The following is a 13,028-nucleotide window of genomic DNA, read 5'->3' as shown; positions in this document are numbered from 1 at the left end:
CTTCCCCCTTTGGGATGTGCAAACCCATTTTAAATAGAAAACTGTCTTGCTAACAGAGTGAGATGGCACATTTAAAGCAGCTACGGATTTAAATCCAAGAACTATGGATATTGCTGCCTCAATGCATGTGCTATTACTTTTTAGTATTCTGCATTTTGATCCATATATGCAAAATGTTTTTCTCCCTCCCAAAAAAATAATGTTTTCATAAGACCCGACCTGATGGTTCAAATTGAGATGTGTTTGATAATTGTTCAATTTTATCCTTAGTTTTATAGACACTGCGTCAATAATGGAAATGTGTGTAACACTTTCTGAGCTAAGCAGCAACATGACCTGTAAAACAGCTTTTGGCCCCTACTCAAAAATCGTAAATCATGCTGTGTTGGAAATCACAGTAGAGTGATTATATATACACAAGTATATACATATACACACATATACATACATGCATACATATGTACACATATATACATACATGCATACATATACACATACATATATACATACATGCATACATATACACATACATATATACATACATGCATACATATACACATACATATATACATACATGCATACATATACACACATATATACACATATATACACACATACATACATTTACATACATATGTACACATATATACACACATACATACATATACACATACATATATACATACACGCATACATATACACATACATGCATACATATATACACATATATACACACATACATACATACATATATACACATATATACACACATACATACATACATTTACATACATATATACACATATATACACACATACATACATACATTTACATACATATATACACATATATACACACATATACACACACACACACACACACACACACACACACACACACATATATATACATATACACATACACACAGTTGCTTTTAATACATTTTAAAGCCTTTATTTTGGAAAATATAAATACTTTTGATCAGTAAAACTTTGAAATATTGACTTTCTCAGCTACATTTTGCTCCCACCTCTCAGCCACATTCATCTATTATACCTGAGCCAGCTGTCTTTCATGTCATGCTCTAACAAAGGTGGATGAATTTAAAGAATACATAGCCTATTAAGTAACACAAAGAAGGGAAGTGTGCCTCACTCATGCAATGTTTTTTTTATGGTGTACTGGCTGGATTTCATTCAGAAATGATGCAGGTATATAAATGTTTGTTTGAGCAAAAACAGCTGCCTTCCCTGGACATTGCTGATGTTTTGGAGAAGGCCCACAACTGTGTTTGCATGCTTAAGCTTGTGTGTTTATGTTTATATTCATGAGATGTCAGTAAGTAATGTATCTAATGCTCTGCAAGGAAATGTATGTATTCTTTATGCTTGTCTGTGGTGTGAATCAAAGAAAGCTTGCCGCAGAGACTAACCTTTGCCAAGGGACAATTCATTCTCATTAGATCAGATGGATTATCCAGAGGACCTTACTAAAATTTTAAAATAAGGGCCTACTATATATAGTACGTACAAGTAAAAGATCACCTGATAAACCCTGCTGTTTAAATGGTCAGAAGGAAATACACACATTTTAGCATTTATTTGCCTAAACTTGCAACTTTAGACATTAGAAACAATAAAAGTAATGTAGTATACTGCTTCCCTTTCACAATAAGATCCCAGGCTGTCTTGTCAGACGCACATACTTTAAAACTGTTTAGTGCACTTACATATATGTATGATATATTTTTTGGTGATGCAGGTGTAGTTTATAGTGATCATTTTAAACACTGATCTGTACTGTATGTGCATGTAAATGACCGTTCAGCTTCCTTTTAATGTGGATATACAGTACTAACATTCGGTAGTGGTAGAGCTAATGACAAGTGCTCTCCTCTTATGAACAGTTAAGTTGGAGGTAATACTGTGTTTAGAGTGTTTGCTGAAGGTGGAATCCAGTGCTCCAGTGCTTATTATTTCTTAGTATTTTAAATATTTCAATATAACTAAACATATCACATACACAGAATCCGATTTCTGTGAGAGTAAAATGCTCACTTTTGAGGGGTGGCCAACAAACCAAGGTAAATCAGAAATACAGAGAAACACACTTGTGTGCACTTGTACACAAAACAGCCATGGGAATGACTGAATTCAACCGGCCTTTCTGTAAGACCACAGTTCAACAGCGTGGCAACTTAATGCTCACACACACCCATACAAACACAGAGAGCTAGAGAGAGTGCTTGTGTGTGTACATCAGTGTTGCCAGACCAAATGCTTAGTCTGGAGTGGCGCAAGATGATTAAAAGCATAAAAACTTTTTGTAATTTTTTAAGTTTTTTTTAATCTTATTTAATCAAAGCATCTTTCAAGTGACAACATGGAAAGACAATATGTGTAGGAGGATGTGCTGTAGTGGAGAATTTGCAACATCCCCTGATGCTCCCTCTATCAGATCTGGTTTGTTATTTCCACAAACAGCCATCTGCTCTCTTGTCAGAGCAGAGAACTGTGGCTGTGAGACTTCTTGTCTAATTTTGCAGTCAGTTTGGGTATGTGACCTGTTTCAAGATTCATGAACACAACATCTGTCTCAAAAGGCAGTCAGATAGGACCTTATAATTACCTAGTCATCTCAAGTACTCGCCATGCAGTGGATGGTGCTCCTGAAAACTTGTGCTGGAAATGTAGGAATATTTCTTAATATGCTGCATCATCAGCAGCTGCTTTTGTGCATTTAAAGAGTAGTGAAACATTATAAAAATGAACACTTGCAATAGTTGTTTAGTTTCTCAGTGGCTTTGTTTCTTTGATCACTGAGATGATAAATCCACTTCTTTGATAGTAGAATTCAGGTAGAGTTGCTTTCAAACTAAATGCTTATTGACACTATTGAATAAAATTTTTCTTTGGGATATTCAACACAATACAAATAAAAATTGTTTGACTCATGCTTTTAATTTGGCTTTTAAATATAGTTCATGATTTTGTCCTGTGGTACCCCTATTTCCTATTCCGTTTTAGTTTTAGTCAAGTGTACATTCAAATTTATAGAAATATGTTAAACTACTAGCAAGCATTCCATTAATTTCTATAATTTATCGTATCTGCTACTAAGATAAGTTTGTTTCCTCATTTTAATCCTGTTATATGATTTAATTAGAGCTGCATCTTTGCATGAGAGGTTTTTTTTTTTTTGCATAAATAGCACAAACAAATTTTTCTACTTTTGTTATAGTTGATGCTGATTTTTTGGAAACGGATTAGACTGATGCTTGATCATTATACCATGGCATTTTCTTGACTAAAGGTCTGGTAGCGGGGGGCTGTAGATCTTAGTGAGCCGGGAGAATATCCTCCAACCAGACAACCGTGGGGTCAAACTTCTATTTCAGCATCTGCTGGTGTGTACCGTACTACGTGGTCCATGAGCAAGACATTCATTGACACCCTGCCAGGTAAAGGTTTCCGTGTCTTTGTCCTGCCTGGAAGGTTAGAGTTAGTTAGTTAGTTAGTTAGTTAGTCACAGTTATTCTTTAAAATCGTTTTACATTATTTCCGTTCAAGCAGGATGTTAAATCACCAGCAGTTGAAATGGGTCAGGTGAGGCACGAAGGGGCAAATAATGTTAAGCTAAGCAGACAGGCAGGCAGGTGAAATGGCCGGACAATGATGACTGTAGCAAATAGCCAGAGGAAGAGATCCCCTCTCATTCTACCAGACAAGCCAGTCACACCCAGGCTGTGCGCTTGTACTCTCTGAGTATGTTTTTAAATAAAAAAAGCATGATAAAAAAGTGATGCATGATTAAAGAACGATTGAGTGTTATTGTAATGAAAGGGGGCTGGGGGGTTGACATGCCATCTGCTGCTCTGATGCAGTTGTGTTGTAGCTTTCTATAAAGGCCATGTCTGTTTTTATTTGGTTTGTCTTCCCTCTCTCAACCAGTGTCCAAAGGCTTAGTCTTTCAACATGTCACTTCACATCAGGGCTGCCTGTACTGCCTGGAAGCCTATACCTGCATTTACAAACACAGACGCGCGCACACATTTGCATGCACACACACACACACACACACACACTTTCAGGCCTAGAATTTAAAAAAAACAAAGGGACACCAGTGGACAGAATAGATAGAAGCTAAAAGAGATGCAGAGGATTTGAATGTAGGACAGCCAATGCACTACATATACAGCTAACGTTGCCGTTAAGTTAACTTCGAAGTTAAACCCTTGGTGGCTGGGTTAAGCTTGATGCTAGGAAATGTGTTCTCACCCATCTGCCAGGCTGGAGTTCAGAGATGATCAGAACATCACAGTGCAGACAGGGACAGAGACAAAATAAAGAGAAAGTAGGGGGGAAGAGGTAGAGTGGACAAGTGATAGAAAAGAGTGAATGGAACAAAATGGAATTGGATGGAAAGGAAAAGTGTATAAGGGCGTGAAGTGTCTGTATTTCAGACACTTTGCAGGGTATCTGAAATGCTGTGTGCAACTAAGTAATATATAATAAGCTGTGTATGTAGTGGCTTGAAATTGTAATTTACTAACACCCTCTCAGATCTTGACAAAACTAGAACATGACACATCAGTCGCCCCCAATTGCATCCAACAACAGTGGTGTGGGTGCAATAATATATCACAGATGTGTGTTGATAGATTGAGAGGAGGTTTAAAGGAAGATGTGTTAAGAGGAGAGCCCCAAGATGAATGAGTGATTTGCTTTATTAAGAAATGGGAGATTAGTCTTTTTGTCTAAAGTCATTAATTAATATAGCCAGTATGGTGCATTTACATTAACTGTCAAAAACTATCACAGGGATCTCTCTGCAGCCATTAACCATCTTCCAAGCACATTAGTGGAATAAATGAGCTTAAAAAAAGCGTCGCTTAGTTGGGCAAGAGAAACATACAGGGAATCAGTGCCATTTTCTCTCTTTCTTGTCTTGCAAAAAGCCTCACCCTTCTCAGCAGTGAATCATGGGATGGTTTAGGCAGGACATGAGGTGGTTAATTTGCCGTCCTTTTAGCTGATCATAAATGAATGCTATGTGCATCAGCCAGTGGTACATATCACTGTACCACTGTGATATTTTACAGTATTCAGAGTGCTTTGGTCTGCGCCTGTGTCCATGAATTAATGCATGCTCCTATGTGTCCATTTGCTCGCATGCACATTTCAGTGTGCTCTCCACTGGATATGACTCCTCTTTTTTATGTATTGAAAGCTATTCTTAGAGTGACCTTCCAAAAGCCATGGCGTGCAGCCCTGTTGTCTGTGTGCGCCCGCCTGTGTGATTCAGTTTGAGTGGAGAAAGCCCAGGGACACATCAGTGGCCCTCTCCCGTTTACGGAGCTCCACAGTTTGCAGATGATTCTTTGATGGGGTGAATCTGGAGGCATTGCGGTCGAAAGGAAGTAGCTCAGCAAGAGAGAACAGTCAAACAAACACATGAACGTCCGTGCCCACAGTATGTGTGTGTGTGCGCGTGTGTGCGAGTGAGTGAGTGAGTGTATATATATATAAACATACATACGCACACTCACGTAAGCACAGTTACTCTGACATGTCAAAGGATTACCCTTATAGCATGGCAGAGTGCACTGCTGTTCTATCTTTAGGCCCTCAGTGCTGCGGATGGGGACGTAGACCACATTTTTATCCTCAGCTACACAAACACACTCTTACACACAACTAAAATAGATGTAAGTCTGCAGCAACAGAATAATGGAAGGTGAAGTATCATATCAGAATGAGCCCCGAAGATGGAGTTCTTAGAATATAAAATCATTTTATGACATTGGCATCCAGCTGCCGAGAGTGCTTTTATCTTTTGTCCTCCCTTCTTTCTGATGTCACATTTAGGTCCATATATCTTATAGAGGGGTCCTTGTGGAAGAAAATCATTGGAATTGGGTTAGATAAAATTTGAGTTTTGTGTCTGGAGTATGTAATGATTAGTTGGGTTTTATCAAGGTCTTTTTTTTTTTTTTTTAGGAAACCCACTGAAAAAATAGGCGGACCATGTGGCAATATTGTCTTGGCGTCAGGAGGTCTGTGAAATCTCCTGTCGGTCGTGTGGTAACGGGTATGCCACATACGGGTTCAATAGCAGAAAGTTAAAGCAAAATTAAATGGCAGTGCTATAAAATTCCTTGAAAAAAAAAATGATGCCACTGAGACAAGCGCGCTCGTCACCACCTGCCTGGTTTAATCAAGAAAAGATGGAGTGAGACAAACACCAATAAAACCAAAATGCCAATAGTTTTTTATTGTTACTGAGACATTGCATCCCTGATCAAATAAAACACCTGTGAAAGCTCAAACATATTTTATATTTTTTTTTACAAATGAGATCGAACATTGATTATTCAGATAGATACAGATTAAGAAAATGTTCAAATATTCCTGTCATGTTTATGTTTAGTATTTCAGTGATGCTGAATGCATTAAATTCACACAGAAGTGAAACTCTCTACAGGTGAAAATGCCTCTATTTATGTGTGTGTATGTATGTATGTATGTATATATATATATATATATACACACACACACACACACACACACACACACACACACAAGCATGAGTTGTGTGTTTGCGTGTGTTGTTTCTTTTTTCAAAATTCTCCCAACAAACTAAAGAAAGAAATAAAAACTCTACACAACAGGTGCGAAAAAGGTTATCCATGATTGTATGTGTATAAGAAAACAGTCATTTAATCATGGTAATAATATGTTGCAGCGTTCTATCAGATTACGATCACTCAGTCTTACTGAAGGAAAAAGGTTAAGAAGCGCTCAAACAATCCATTAGCTGTGCTGCGACTCTGTTGCTATAATAGTTGCTCTCTCTCTCTAATCTCTTCCTCCCGACATCCCCCTCTCTCTGTGTGTTCTCCCTTTTGGTTCTGGGTGATAGTTGTGATGGGCAGGAGTAGGAGGAAAAATGCTCTGACTCAGCCAGAATCCTCCTTTTGTGAAGTTAAATACCAATTTACACTCCTCCCCGTCCCCTTTCCCATCCTCCACACACACATCGTACCCCGCCCTATACACTAACAGTATTCATATTTACAAGTGTCTGCTCTATACAACCCCCCCCCTCCATCTTCCCTGCTCACTCTCATGAAGGAGATGATTTTTATTTTGTGCCTGGTGTATTCCTGTGTCCTAATTTTGACAGATATAGACCCCCACCCAACTTCCTTCCTTGCTTTCTCTCTCTCTCTCCTTGCCTTTCTAAGCTGACAGTCTAATAAGCCAGTAATTAACACCTGCAAACAGGGAATGGTGATAGGCCATAGGAGATGAGATTGCTTTGGGAAAATAAGGCTCTTGTGTTCCTCCCCATCCACCACCAGCAGCATATAAAAGCGTGCCTGTGGTGCACAGTAGAGGAGTATGGGTTTAGGGAAATTGATTTTTTTTTATTATTATTTTTTGTCTTTCCAATGTTAGCTTGTCAGTCCTCTCAGTGTTCTGTAGAGATGTGTGTTTTTGGAGGACAGGCTATGAAGCACACAAGAATATGGTTTGAAGTCAGTGAGTGGAGGTCTAGAAAGAGAATATTATTCAGCTTTCTTCATAATGTATATTTTCCATCTCCTTTAATGACACCAAACCTTACCACAGCACAACTGCAGTTGCAGCATGAGCGATAAACTAGAAGACTGGAACACACTGACTACGAAATTAAAGTATCCAATTTGCAAGAGAGAGAAAGGGAGGGGGGGCGCATAAATAAGTGTGGATGTTGTGAGTTCCTGTTTCTCAGGTCAGATGCCGGGAGGCAAAGATGGGCGTCATGAGGCAAAGACATCCAAGAATTCAAAAAAAAAAAAAAAAAAAAAAAAAGGGGGAAGAGAGGAAAAAAAAAGAAAAGCATGTTCAGCCAATAGCAAAACAGGTCAAAGCTGCCAGAGTACTTGTTTTTGGAGGTTTTTGTCCTTCTTGACTTCTGATGGTAATCAAGTATAAGTCTGAAGGTGCAAGAAGGGAGATAGTGCAGTCATACGTATTCTGTTATGTATGTTGAAATGTTTTATTGAATGCTAGGACCAATATTACTGCCTCTCTTGTTACTATTACTACTGGCGCTGCTGCTTCTAATAATGCAATTACTTCTGATACTAATGTTTCTGTTACTACTAAATCCAGTATTACTGCATCTGTGCTGCAGTACCGGTATTAATTCAACGGGCTTGCTTCCCACTAATATACCTACTTTTATTAGAAAAGGTTACTTAAGAGCAGTGTAATAAATAGTGATAGTTTAAAATATATACAACCAGTAGGTTGCTTGATTTTTATTTATTTTCAGAGATTTTATGAACACAAAAATTCCTCAAGAAAATACTGGGCAAAAGAATTTATAATGTAAATAATTGTTAGTTGCAGCCCCACTGTGGATTAAGCCAGACCAGCGGTTGAAGAAGTCAGAGCTTTTGCTAAAGTGAAGTAGAAATACTACAATCTAAAATATACTGAATTACAAGTCCTGCATTTAAATTTTCACCGAGTAACGGAAGAAAAGTATTACAAAATAAATGTATTTAAAGTATCTAAGGTGAAAATGCTTATTATGCAGAACTGGTCCTTCCCTCTTGTTATATTGTCATGTATGTTATATTATTGTTTTATTTTTACTAGTGCCTTAACATATAAAGAATATTTTGAAGTTGTAGCGGGTTGGGGTGGAACTGATTTAACTACTTTTGTTTAGTTTATATCAGCACATCATATTTTATTAACTGATCATATATTTTGTATGTAAAGTCTATGCAGTGTAGGTAACTATAGCTGTCAGTGGAGTACAAAGAAAAGAATCTTCTTGTGAAATGTAATGGAGATTAAGTATAAAGTAGCTTAAAATAGAAATACTCAAGTAAACTACAAGTACCTCAAAATTGTACTTAAGTACGGTATATGATTTAATGTACTCAGTTACATTCTACCACTGAAAAAGATATGATAAAGGCCTTGTAGCAGTACTCATACATTACAGTAGCTGCACTATACATATACCTGAAGAGCAAGTGTATATAGTAGCTGTTGGAAAGTACAGTATTTCTGTGAAGAGTGTTATTGTAAAGTGGAACCGGAGGGCTCCTTTTCAGAGTGACACACATAATGAGGGATTTTAGAAATCTTACAGCTATTACCATAGCCTAAAATGAGTTTGTACATTTACATGCTTTCATCTGCATGCACACACAAGCACACACACACACACACACGCGCACGCAATAAACTTCAACACTCTCCTCTTGCTACCCTGTTGCGACGGACAGAGCGGGTTGAAAGGCTAAAAACAGTTCAAAGTTTAACAACTCAAGTTGTTTGCTAGGGTCCTAGATACTCTTCTCACTCAGCTATTGGCCCCACGTAATGTTTTGCAACCCAGGGTTTCAAAGTAATTAGCCTTAAGATATAAGGAGAGAGTAGTTTTTGGATATCATGTCTCTGGTTGGTTAATACATGGCATAAGTGGATACATCTCATAATTGCAATAATGAATCATAATGACATTGTACAACACGTCACCTGAATTCCAGGCGAAGCATTAACACAGATAAATGCTCTTTTTTCTGTTATAGCGGTATTAGAACTCTGCAGAATCAATATTTGTGTCATAAGTGGCATTTGATATTACCATGCCAAGCCTTGAAAAAAAGCACAGTATATCGTATCTGTGCATATTATGCTAATACATGTCACAGATACTATAGTGTGTCAGAGGCTTATTACAGGAAAATTTAGCATAAGCTGCCAGTGAAATTAAATTTCAAGTCATCTGAGCTCAGACTGTGTTTACTAAGAGGTTTAACCTGCCCTCACACAAATGTGTTACCTTCTTTGAAAATGTCCATGAACCTGTACGAAGGGATGCAATGTTAATATTTATACTGGGTAGCTGGGATCATGTATGAGGTGTACTACATTGAAAATATGTATTTAAGGGGACATGTTGTGTTTTGGGGGGAGTGATGCGTTCGCAAAACTTTGTGATTGTTAAGGTACTTAAAAGAAAACACTACTTAATCTGATTGCGCACAGACATACAGTAAATCAGTCTTGTAGTTTTGGGCAATTAAGTCAGTATGTTGAATTTGATTAATTCGATTTTAAAGCTTAAAACCATGGATCCGAAACTCTAATCTGTAACAGCAAAAAGCCATTGGCAATGAAATGGGCACTGATTGTCTTGGCTCATACAGTGCGTGCCTAAGCTTATCCATCCTATTTAGAATTAAATTACATTATTGCTATTGTAAAAACCAGTACATTGTACTATTATGACATGAAAAATCATCCTGAAGATATCCTGTAGTAATTACTTTTCCTTTGTTTTTGTTTTTCTGACAGCATTTATGGTTCATTAAAGTAGACATTACAATAAAATGAGATATAGGGAATGATAACTGATTCTACTTGGTGTATTTTGTGCAAAACTCGGATCTATTTGACTCAACCTACTCAACCTAAAATAACATGTCTCGGCTTTGATTGTCATCCTTGGCAACGTAGTAAGCGGCTTTAATCTGGATGGCCGAGGGAGTCAGTAAGGCACACACCATTCGTGTAAGGGTTCAAATGTTCTGAACCATCACATTACATTTTTTTTGAAAGGACCTTGGATAAACTGTTACTGTTGTGGGGTTTGTGCACATGATCATTTAATATGGCCAGTGCAGTGACATCTTTGCCCTGAAATCTTCTGTTTGAAGCACTTTTCAGCCACAGTGGTCATTTCTACCGTAGCTAACTACTTAGTGGATGTTCTATGTATTGCAAATTCATTTTCTGTTATATCACTGAAAAAGATATTTATATGGTGCAAGATATTACTGGGAACAATAGCATATATTGTTGATCTGTCTCCTTCTTACTGCTTGTCTTAAAACATCAAATCACCTGTCAATCCACCACCAATCACTGCTGAACAGATCCCCTACCAAGAGGCCTCTGGAAAGCTTTTAGTCTTGTGTGCCTATCTGAAGATTCCTATCACTGCAACAGTATCACATTTTCCCCCTCCCCTCTCCTTGCTTTTACTTTTCCCCAATTAGCTGTGTTTGTTTTGAACTGCAGCTCATCGGTCCTTTTTATAGAAGTACAAGTGAAACAAATAAGTCGAGCCATCAGTGTCATTACTGTTTAGTAAGGATAAGTCCAGTCACCCACCAAAATGATTAGAACAGAAAAAAAAGAGGTGATACATTAAACATGAGAAGAAAGGAGAGAGTGGAATTTTGGAACTTGGAGCTCATGTAATGAGTGTGAATCGCATCACTCCTCATTGTGTTGATAAGAAATAATGAAGCCATTTTTAGCCAAGATAAGTTGGAACGCAGATAAAACAGTGAGAGACTGAAAGAGAGAAGTGAGAGAAGTGGCTTCCGAATGCGTTGGTCTTGTTTTTAATTACGTGACATGATGGAAATAAACACACCAATGGAGTTTTAAGCCCTTAAATTTCTGTAAAGAAATTAAAAAAAAAAAAAATGTGGCAAAGACTATAATTAAACAAGGTGTTTTGTCTGTGGCCTGAAAAGAAAATGCTAAAAAAGTGTTTTTTTTTGGTTTTGCTTTTTAAGATGGTAGCTAAAGCTGATTACCAACTGGGCGAAGCAGGTAACTGTCCTGTGGTCTGTGTGGTAATTACGATGTGGTGATTTGATTAATTACAAATTTGTTCGGTAAAACGCACAACTAACCACGATTTAAACTGGACCATAAGGTCGCAAATGCATTTTACCCAATCTCTAGACCTCGTCTTTTAGGGGGTCTCTGTCTCAAAATGTAGTTGTAATACCTCTAATATTTCATCTTTCCTTGGTGCACAGTCTTCACCGATTTTTGTTGGTTTATCACACGCATTCAGGCGGCAGACCTGGGAAAGGTACTATTCCAGGATAGAAATACTGGTTGATTTCAGTGACTCTGGGCAAGATCATTTGGAAGAATATGTGTAAGGGCGGGAGGCTCAAAAGGGGCCCATAGTTTACCTTGTCCCACGGCCCCTCAGCAGGTTAATCCAGCCCCGATCATAGCGTGTGACATCATCTAAAAAAATCTTTTCACCATAGATACATTAGATTTTAAATTTGTTTTCATACTTTTCTTCACTTTCTATTAAACTCTACAAATAATGGTAAGTAAAACACTTTCAGCAGCTTCTTACTACCTGTCATAAATCCTATAAACAGCCTTGCTCTCAATAATTTGAAAGCTATTAGTGTGTCTGAGAGAGGGATAATCATCCGTCCCTGTCACAGTAAACACAATGTTAACAACAAGGCAATCAAACTATGTACACTCCTTTCTGGCGTTTAATCATGCTGCTGTAGTGCCGCAGTTTTTCACAACGACAACGCTGCTCCTTTTTCCACCGTGACATCATCTTGCCACCCACTGTTGGGTAGGAATAGCCGCAGTAGACTATGGAGGCAAAATGCAAAGCCATGGTAACTAGTTAATCACTCACATATAGCCCCTAGTCATGTCACAGAAAGTGGTGAGTTAACATGCCTTTAAGTACTGTTGACCCTAGCAACCAGCCATGTCATAACCCTGGTCATTAGCAAAGCTCCTATCTTTCTCACAAACACACACACACACACACACACACACAATAACATCTGCTGTCATATCTGATATATATGACCCTTGACAGCAGAGACGCTCAGTAAGACAGCCTGTCAGCAGCTCTGCAGTGTGTCTGGCTTGTCTCCACTCATTGGATGGCCAGCATGTGCCTCAGGTCTCTCCTGCCCATCCATATCCGCACAAATTTAAAGCCTGGCTGCCAACAGAATGATATTCTAATGTGACAGTGTTTTTTTTTTTTTTTTTTTCTTCTGGTCAGCAATCCTGAATTACCATGTTTCATTCCTACGAACTCCCCTGTGGCTATTCTGTAATAATGTACAGCCACACTGGGATCAGCATTCCTCCTGGTAGGTTCAATCAAATTCAGAATGTTATAACAACCTCTGTATTCTAATAATAATAATAAAACATCCA

At 38.0% G+C, this 13,028-nt stretch overlaps 1 protein-coding gene across 2 annotated transcripts in view; it reads left to right on the top strand.

The window, feature by feature from the left end:
- The window catches only part of gabrg2 (gamma-aminobutyric acid type A receptor subunit gamma2), a 48,353-nt gene that overhangs the window by 23,653 nt on the left and 11,672 nt on the right, over positions 1 to 13,028 (top strand). The gene's annotated exons all lie outside the window — the stretch shown is intronic.

Source organism: Xiphias gladius, chromosome 17, assembly GCF_016859285.1.
Source record: "Xiphias gladius isolate SHS-SW01 ecotype Sanya breed wild chromosome 17, ASM1685928v1, whole genome shotgun sequence".
Taxonomy (NCBI): domain Eukaryota; kingdom Metazoa; phylum Chordata; class Actinopteri; order Istiophoriformes; family Xiphiidae; genus Xiphias; species Xiphias gladius.
Note: the sequence above shows the minus strand (reverse complement) of the source record. Positions and strands in the feature narration are given on the sequence as shown.